The sequence below is a fragment of the Canis lupus genome, chromosome 13 (assembly GCF_048164855.1).
Source record: "Canis lupus baileyi chromosome 13, mCanLup2.hap1, whole genome shotgun sequence".
In the NCBI taxonomy this organism is placed as follows: Eukaryota; Metazoa; Chordata; class Mammalia; order Carnivora; family Canidae; genus Canis; species Canis lupus.
The window spans coordinates 62,358,323-62,368,504 of NC_132850.1; the positions used below are offsets into that span (position 1 = coordinate 62,358,323).

Below are 10,182 nucleotides of genomic sequence, written 5' to 3' on the forward strand. Positions count from 1 at the left end.
GGAGCCTGCTTCTCCCTCTGCCTGTGTCTCTGCCTCTCATGAATAAAAAAAGTCTTTAAAAAAAAAAAAAGGCTCAATGTATATAGCTGTAAACCAAACAAGTATTCTTTCAATGTGTGCTACTCGAATTCTTAAATATACAAGTACATGCAATTTTCAATGGGATTTCTAGTATTTCACCCTTAATTATGAATAAACATTTATCCATCTAACATTTAAAGTCTGACATAAAAGACAGAGACCAAATAACCAGCAGGAAGGAGGTCGGAGGTGTAAATATAGGAAGCAAAATACAACTTCAAAATACTAAATAAAAAATTCTTGAACAAGAATACCAAGAAAGGTTACATACAGCACGTACCGTGTTCCAGAAAGAGCAAGTAGGCCAGTGTCGATAGAGGGGAGAGATTCTTTAACAGGAAAGTCTGATAAAGTTACTCTGTCCCACAAGAGCTTCTTAAGGGCTCCCATTTATTTCAGACTAAAATACCTAAAATGGCCTACTTGACCCAAAGGCTGATTCTTCTCCGCTCCCTACTACAACTCATCTCCAACCTCACTACTCTCCCTGCACTCACTCCACACCCAGGCTTTCCTGCTGTCCCTGGGATGCCGATTCCTTCCCCTCAACATTGCTCTAGCCACTCTCTGCAATGTCCCACCACTGAGATTCCCTCATTCTAAATTCTGTTCCAATTCCATGTTCTCTAAAATGCCTACCACCCAACTTCAGTTAGCTAACCCTTCCTCACCCACAGTACTCTTATGCCCTGGACATTGATTTACTTTACCCTGTACCCATAGCACTTTATTAGCTTCTCTAAGTTGCTATATCAATTATTTATACTTCTCTGATTATTTTTTTCCATTCTAGTTAAGTATGTTACTCAAGGACAGGAAATCTTAGTTTTTCTCACCTAGTACCATTTCAGGTTGAAGGTAAATGTGGTAGTTGATTTTGTATGTCACTTTGCTGGGCCTCTGTGCCAAATATGTGGTCAAACATTATTCTGGATATTCCTCTGAGGGAGTTTTTGGACAAGACTAACATTTAAATTAGTAGACCTCAAGTACATAGCCCTCTAATGCAGAGAGCCTCATCTACTGAAAGCATTACTAGAACAAAAGTCTGACCCACCATGACCCAAGAGGGAGTTTCCCAGATGACCTTCAGACTTGAGCTGCAGCATGCAATCTTCCCTGGGTCTCTAGGTTGTTGGTTTTCAAATCTACCATGCCAGTCTTCATAGATTTCCCAGTCTCCACTATCATTTGAGCCAATTCCTTAAAATAAATCTTTCTCTAAAAACACACATCTTGGGGCAGCCCCGGTGGCTCAGTGGTTTAGCGCCGCCTTTGGCCCAGGATGTGATCCTGGAGACCTGGAATTGAGTCCCACATCAGGCTCCCTGCATGGAGCCTGCTTCTCCCTCTGCCTGTGTCTCTGCCTCTCTCTCTCTCTCTCTCTCTGCATCTCTATGAATAAATAAAATCTTTAAAAAAAGAATAAACCCACGTTAAAAAAAATAATCATTACAAGTATAGAGAAGAGATCTATCATTCATATTGTAAAAGGAAATCTCCCCTAACTCACAGTCCACAAAAATGCCAACCTTACTTGGGTTTACTACAGGCAGAAACTAGGTTCTCTTAGGACCCAGCATAATATAAATGCTCTCAACGTATCTCCCAATCGCCCCGAATCCACCCTCAACTACTGGCCGATTCCACCAATTCTGAAGGAAACAGTCTCAAGACACCCCCAAGGTCCATTTAGGCTTGTTTTCCACTTCTACTTCCCAGTAATGCCGGCCAGAACTAAATCTCCTAGAACCCAGGACAGGAGGACAGAGATAAAATCTCCTTGGGTTATAACAGAGATGCTTTTTTTCTCTTTCTGTATCACAGTTTTTCTATCCTAGGAGACAACAAGCCGAGGGAGTGCTGTTTCAAGATCTAGAATCACGTCTACCTGAAAGGGCTTGAGGATTCTGTCCAAGCCAGAATACTGTGGAGGAAGGCTAAATCCATATTTCTTTAATTGGAATAAGAAGAGCTCCAGATATTCCAGGTTTCATACCTGTGGTGGATACCCTTAACGTGTGTCAGAAAGTCCAGGTCTGACTGCATATGCTTGGACTCCACCTCCTTCAGCAGACGTCTTAATGTGGACACATGACCTGAAAATGTTGTACAGTGTTCGGCTAGTTTTGTTAAAATGTCCCTTTCTTCATCTTCCATCTGCTTAAGAAGAGCCTCCTGCTGATTCTGTAGAAACAGTCTAATTTGCTCAAATTTGGAAAGGATTTCTTCTCTCCTAAACTCTTTTTCTTCCACTAATTGCTGGCTTGAAGCATTATCACTTTTTCTACTCATTCCATATTGTCTTTCAAGGGGTCAATACTATATTCTAGAATCTTCCTGTGAAAAGATGCAGCTTTCTTGATGGGACAAATGTAGTGTTTCCGGTGTTGCAGGGAGAAACTGCACTGTGTACATAAAACCTCCAGGTCCTTCCCGCAAAACAGGGTCAGAAACTGATTGTGCTTCTCACACACAGAGTACTCTTCCTGCCTTTTCCTCTTGCTCCTTCTGACCTGCAGTAGTTCAGCAATTTCGGTCAAATTGCAGAGCTGGCGATTGCTCCTGAAGCTTTTGTTATGAAAGCAAAATCAGCAGACGGGACAAGGGAAGGTCTCATCCATGTCCTTCCACATCATGTTGATGCAGGAGCGATAGAAGTTGTGCCCAGTTTGTAGTCACCGCGTCTTTCAGGTAGTCCAGACAGATGGGGCAGCTGGACTCCTGGAGGTGTGTCAGGCCCGTCACAAACTCCATCGGCCGAGAACAAAAGTGGCGGGTGAGATGCTCCCTTGGAAAGGCTCGCCTTAAGCTCCAGACCCGCTCCCAGACCTCCCAGCTCCAGGTTTCACTGGGCCTGCATGCTGATGGCCTCCAAGGTCCTGCTCCTTAGCCTGAGGGTGAGAAGGATCCAGTGTTTGCAGCTCTATCACAGGAGGGCGCCTAAATTTAAGATTAATGACTTTCTTCTTTAAGAAAGTAGTCACAGGTCCAAGTAGGCAATCACTGCTGTGTGTGAGAAAAGTTTTTAATTTTCAAAATCTCCTAGACTTGCTATCACAATACAATAATTAGTTTAGGCAAGAATCATTGATAGCTGCACAAATTACTCAGCGACGTTTCCTGGGTGATATATTCACAAAAATCTCAGAATAATCACTCTTAACAATTATATTTTATTTAGAGAGAGGAAAGACCAGTGCCTTTACAATGTGAAGATCTGAAGAATACCTCCTGGCCAATGAAAGGACAAACTGATGGCCTACAATGAGAAAAGCACACTTACAGAGTTTTTCCGCCCAAGAAAAAAGAGAAAAAAAGAAATTTGCCTAAATTTAATCATGGGGAAACAATCACTAAAATCTAAATCATGGCAACATTCAAGTCAATGGTCTTCAAGTCTGTACAATGTCTCTGAAAAAAAAAGGAGCACTCTTCTATGCTAAAAGACTACAGAAACAATTGGGAAAAACTTGTGGTCTTTAGCTTTCTAGAGTCTAGATAGGCAGATAAACTGCTCTAAAGTAGACAGTACAGAATAATGGCAAAAATTTGAATATGCCCTATTTATTAGATAACAGTAACATCAAAATTAAACTTTCTGGATTCAAATGATTGCATCATAGCTGAAGAAAACATCCTGCTCTTAGGAAATATATGCTGAAGTATTTACAGAGGAAGGGGTCATGATCTTTGAATGTTACTCTGAAATATTGCTTAAAAAAAGAAGTGAGGGCAACACTCTCGGGTCCCCTCCCTCCCTGGGAGCTTTGTACTATCACTTTACTATTGCTAAATAACTTTGCTGAGAAAAAAAAAAAGAAAGAAAGAAAGAAAGAAGTGGGTATCATGGTTTGGGTATGATGCAGGAGATGGATGTGTTTGTAAGAAGGCAGCATGAAAGACACTCGGTGACAGATTGATCAGTCACTTGATGTTGGTGTGCACTGTGTGAATCTACATGTGATAAGTGCAGAAAACTATACATACTCGTCTAACCAGTACCAAATTCCTAGTTTGATATAGTATCATTAAGAAACCTGGGAACCTGGGTGACAGACACCTGAGACTTCCCTGTACTGTCTTATCAAATTCCGGGAATCTATTATTATTCCAAAGGATTAAAGTTGGGATGCCCAGGTGGCTCAGTGGTTGAGCGTCTGCCTTCAGCTCAGGGTGTGATCCTGGGTACTGGGATCAAGTCCCACATCAGGCTCCCCTCTGCCTGTGTCTCTGCATCTCTGTGTGTCTCTTATGGATAAATCAATAAAATCTTAAAACAAATAAACAAAACAAAGGATTAAAGTTTTGGAAAAATCACCTTCAGCCTCATCCAAATGTTTAAATCAAAGGTGGTGTGGTTCACTTTGTAGAGCACTGGGATACACCAGGAATCACTGGGTGCCTTGCTTTCTCTACTCATGGACTGTACTGCATAGTATTTGGGCAGTCGGCCACCTTGTAAGCTGTATGGACCTAGGATAGCAGTGTAACCTCGCTGCGCTGCAATCAGTTCTCAGGAGGATTATGGTACCACCCCGTCAACATGCTTCTATTCTTGCTCTCTTGCACCCATTTGCCATTCAAGTAATAGTAAAACTTTCCTTGAATATGCAACTCATAACATCTCTTTCTAGAGATTAAAATCCTCCAGTTTCTGAACATGCTTTGAATCTTCAACGCCTCAACATGGTGCACAGAGCCCTGCGCCACTTCCCTTCCAGTCCTCTTGACTCTTGTCAATCTTCCTTGCTTCATCACAGTAACCGCCATTTTGGTTCAATGTGCTGAGGTGACTGCTTGACCATTCTACCCAAAAATCCTTGTACATCTCTGCCTTTTCCTTCTGAACCTCCTTCTCAAATGTTTTCTCCTCAGGGAAATGGTTTCTACCCACTTCGTCTAACACATACCTTGAATCCAAATAACTTCCCAGATGTTCCGGCCACTGTCATCCACACACATGTAGGGACAGCGGGGCTAGTGTCCTGTGTGGTTGACAGCAACGGGTTGGTAGAAGGCTGGTTTTCCAACATAGATGGACCCACAGTTCGTATCTCCATCTCCTCTGACCTGGCAGGGCTCAGTATTTTTTAGATCCTCTTGCCAATCTCCCATCTATATAGACAGTATTCCCTCTGACTAGTGACCCTTCCCTCAAATTTTCACTGGGTTCAATTCTAAGGCTTTTTGGAGCTCAAAAGTATCTCGTGCGTCAAACACTGCGGTAAGTGTCTTCCATGCAGTCGCCGACTCTCCTCAGTTAAGCCCTCACAACTGTCAATTAACGCTGGGAGAGGCAATCTCACATAGGCCCCGGGTGACACTGCCTGGTATGCCAAGATGCCGGGTCCTGATTGCTCTTCACTCAGGCCATTTCTCAGGGCTGTATTTCCTGCAAGCATCCCTGAAAGAGGTGGTCTCCTTGGGGGGCCAAGAACAGGCTTGCTATAAAAGCGGATCTGCCAAACACAGAGTTCTTTGGCTGTGTCACAAACCCACGGTGTACACAGCATCCAGCTTGTATGGAACGGACACCAACCTGATGCTCGTGCTGTTGGCTGTGCCAGGAGTAACTGAGTCCTGTCTCTGAGCCAGTTGTTTGTGTTGGCTGGCGGCAACCATGAAACAACAACAGGTAATGTGTTAGCTTCAAGTAGGGTAAAATCTTAAGCATTGATAGTTGGGAGTTAAAATCTTTCATTATAGCTGTGATGTTTAAATTTATGAGAACTGTATAGACTTATCCAAAGTCATACAACATTAACTGCTATTAACTACTAGCATACTAAACCATTAAGCACACTACCGTTTTCTTGGTACTCCTGTGGCATAAAAAATACATGTTTGGTCTTTGGCCCAGGATCCTGACTTAGGGCTCTTAGCACCCTTGGGCTCGCCCTATGGTGATGAGTGCATTTTGCATTCTAATGAGATAAGTGATGGCTGAGGACCCCTATGTAACTTCAGAATGGAGGCAGGTAACCAGATAGGCCAAGAGGGTTTGGACTATCAGCCCCAACTATATCTTCCTGGGAAGAGGCCCTGGAGGTAGAGGTAATCATCAATGGTCAATGATTTAACAAACTGTGTAAACATAAATGAGCCTGGATAAAAACCCCTAAATGCTGAGGTTTAGAGAATTTCTGGGTTGGTGAATACATCCCAGTGCATTGGGGACGGCATGCAGCGCCTGACTAGAACAAATGCTCCAGAAATGCCTGTTTGCGGACATCTGGGTGGCTCAGTGGTAGAGCATCTACCTACCTTTGGCTCAGGAGATCCCGGAATTGAGTCTCACATCAGGATCCCACAGGAAGCCTGCTTCTCCCTCTGCCTATGTCTCTGCCTCTCTCTGTGTCTTTCATGAATAAATAATTAAAAGTAAAAAAGTGCCTGCTTGCAAGGTTGGCCCTTGGCTCCTCCTGTGTCAGAACCTGGATTTTGGAAGGATTCCCTCCATTCCCTGATAACACTGGCTCGCCAAGCCTAAAATGTTGGTACAGCTAATGTGGTTGATGCTAACTACCAGCATTCCTTCCAATAATCTGGAAATCTGATACATCTAAGCAGGGGCTGACCTCATGAGCCGTTTCCAAAGAAAAGAAGCCTTGGACAATGAGCTTCGAAGAACGACCCTGGTGGACACTTCACACGTTATCATAACTTGTTGCTAAAGGAATTAAAGGGGTCCTACGTGATTTAACTGGGAAAGAACTGAAAGGTTGCCATGGCTTCCTCCAGACTTCAACTCATGCATCTTTTCCTTTTGTGGATTTTGCTTTGTGTCCATTCACTATAACCAATTTATGTGAGCCCTGAGTCCCTGTAACAATGTCTGAACGTAAGGTCATCTTGAAAACCCACAGACACAAGTATTATTAGAAAATCAAATAAAGCTTTTAGAAATCTAGCCCAACTGCCTCAATATTATATCATGTAATATATATTACACCATTGTTTCAGTCTAAAAACCACTATATACCTTATTGCTTACGCTTTCGTGAGTAAAAAAGATGTTAACTACTCATGGTAGTTTGCCAGAGAAAGTTTGTATAAAAATCTAATTTTGAGGAAGCAGTAAGATATTATTACATCAAAGTTTTTTAATTATAGCATGATATGATTGGAGGGTAGCATGATATGTCATCCCAAAATATGCCTCTTTGGCATAAAGATGATTTTGAGCCAATTATTTTGAGAAATAGCAAACACAGAAGCTCTGAAAACAGACTAGAAGCTACCCTTTTGTAAGAGCAATTTACAATAGAAAGGAGGCCTGTCCCAGGAAGAGAACTCACAACTTTTTCACCTGGGAGACTAAATCCTTGGCAGGGCAAATCTTGTTTACCGTATATTTTCTCTTTTCACTATCCTGTGAATTGCCTTCCTCCATTTCCCTGTGTCTTTCCTGAGTTCAGGATGAAACTGCCTGGCTGCCTTCATGAATCTCCTATCTCTGTGAGTCTCCCTTACATAAAAATGTGAGTACGTAATTTCTTTTTTCCTGTTAATCTGTCTTTTACTACAAATGGAGTCTCAGCCAAGAACCTAGAGGGGTAGAGGGAAAACTATTTTTTCGCTCCCATCCAATGAAAAGAAACATAATGATAATGTGTCTTCTAATTCTTCAGATTTTCCAATCTAACTTTTCATGAGTAACTGTCACAGAGTCCCTAATCTTTAGAAGTCCTCATTTTGGGGCACCTAGCTGGCTCAGTCGAAGAGCGAGGAATACTTCGTCTCAGGGCTGTGAGTTCAAGTCCCTTGTTGGTAGAGATTACATACATACAAAAGCTTAAAAAAATAAAATTCCATATTTTATGGATGCTTCGGGGCTGGGTAAATACGAAGAGGAAGTTTTAAGAATATTGTATAAGGGGGACGCCTGGGTGGTTCAGCGGTTGAGTGGCTGCCTTCGGCTCAGGGCGTGATCCTGCAGGGAGCCTGTTTCTCCCTCTGCCTGTCTCTGCCTCTCTCTCTCTCTGTATCTCATGAATAAATAAATAAAATTTAAAAAATATATATTTTACAAGGTTTACAGCTGGTACATTAAAAAGATTCCCCACTGAGCTCAGAGCCCAACTTGGGCTTGATCCCAGGACCCCCTTCCTATGACCTTGTGGAAACCAAGTCAGCCACTCAACTGACTGTGCCACCCAAACGCTCCTAAAAAGAATATTTCATTTAAAAAAAAAAGGAGGGCAGCCCCGGTGGCTTAGTGGTTTAGCCCTGCCTTCAGCCCCGGGTGTGATCCTGGAGACCTGGGATGGAGTCCCATGTCTCCCATGTCGGGCTCCCTGCATGGAGCCTGCTTCTCCCTCTGTCTGTGTTTCTGCCTCTCTCTCCTTCTGTGTCTCTCATGAATAAACAAATAAAATCTTAACAAAAAATAAAATAAAATAAATAATAAATAAAATAAAATAATAAAACAATAAAACAAATAAAATAAATAAATAAAATAATAAAATAAATTAATTAAATTAAATTAATTAAATAAAATAAATTAAATAAAATAATAAATAAAATAAATAAATAAAATAAAATAAATAAAATAAAATAAAATAAAATAAAATAAAATAGGTGGGTGGAGTTCCTGCACAGATCCAGGTTCCCACTGGGTCTTCTTCTTCTCACATACCTACGTCCTCTAACTCCCCTTCAGGACTCCAGCCATGAACACTTTCCCAAGCTACAGACAGACTATACTGTGGCTACGGCCTCCTCCACCAGTCCTCCGCCTAGTTCTGTAACTCCACAGCAATACTAATTCATGTACTAAGTTTTGAGGACATCAACATCTGGTCCCAACTGTCACTTCCTGACTCCACAGATTTTTCTATCATAGTACAGATCATACTCAGTTTTACATTCATTTCTGTCAACTTTTGGTGAATGACATGGGAGTGCATGGTTTGTGGTCTGAATTCTTGTTTTTCCTGAAAGCTGTATTACCTACTTTTATTCTTGTGGCTGCTTAAAAGTATCGGCTAATATAAACTCAATAAATAAATATTAGGCTGGGACGCCTGGGGGGCTCAGCGCTTGGACATCTGTTTTTTGGTCCAGGTCGTGACCCCGGGGGGCCCCGGGATGGAGTCCCACGTCGGGTTCTCTGCGAGCAGCCTGCTTCTCCCTCTGCCTGTGTCTCTGCCTCTCTCTGTGTGTCTCTCAGGAATAAATAAATACAATCTTTAAAAAATAAATGAATAAATAAATTCTGGCAACTTAAAAAAAAAAAAAGATAATAAATAAGTATTAGGCTAACAAACCAAACTTGTAGTAGAGTCTGGGCTCTCCAGCTTCAACACCTGCGACTTAAAATGCTGTTGAACGTAGCAGAGCCTCACCTTATGGTGGGAAAAAACAAAAAACAAAAAAAACAGAAAGGCGAATCCGCCACCGACAAGGCCCACGAAGGAGGCCCTCCCTGACGACAGCCGGAAGTGCCCACCTGGGCGGAGGGCCCTGCCTTCACACCTTCACAGCCCACAGCCCCTCCGACGTCACGGCGCCGCTTCGCAAACCTTCACTGTGGCAAGAACGTCCCACTGTGGGGCGCCCGGGTCACTCCGCCGGTTGAGCGTCTGACTCGAGGCATCGGCTCCGGTCAGGAGCTTGCCGCCCTGGGGTCGAGCCCTGCGCCAGATCGGCCTCCGCGCGGATCTGCTCCACGCTCTCTCTCCCACTTTCCCAAATATCTTAAAAAAAAAAAAAAAAAAAGACCCTCACTTGGCGCGGCCACGCCACCTCCATTAGGGCTCAAGGTCTGAGCGGAGGCCCAGGATCCTGTACTTCTTCTTTTCTTGAAAAAAAAAAGCACTTTTTTGAGGGGGTGTGGGGTGTGCAGAGAAGCCTGCACCCCGCAGTCGGGAGCCCAGAGGATGCCCGGGCAGGCCCTGCGCAGCTAAGCTCCCCACGAAGCACCCCGCTCGGCCGCCCCCCCTCACCTGGAGCGCGGCTCCGCGGCGCAGCCGACGCACCTCGCGGGGCTCCTCAGGGGAGCAGGTTAGTGACCCCGACACGCCCCTCTGCGCACGCGCTCCCGCCTCACGGGCGCGCATGTTCCGCGCTCTGATTGGCGGTCCCCGCCGGAAGTGG

General features: G+C 43.6%; 1 pseudogene; it reads right to left on the reverse strand.

Moving 5' to 3' along the window:
- LOC140603180 (tripartite motif-containing protein 60-like) overlaps positions 1 to 10,102 on the reverse strand; it is a 213,277-nt pseudogene extending 203,175 nt beyond the window's left edge.
- Between the last annotated feature and the right edge of the window lie 80 nt (positions 10,103 to 10,182).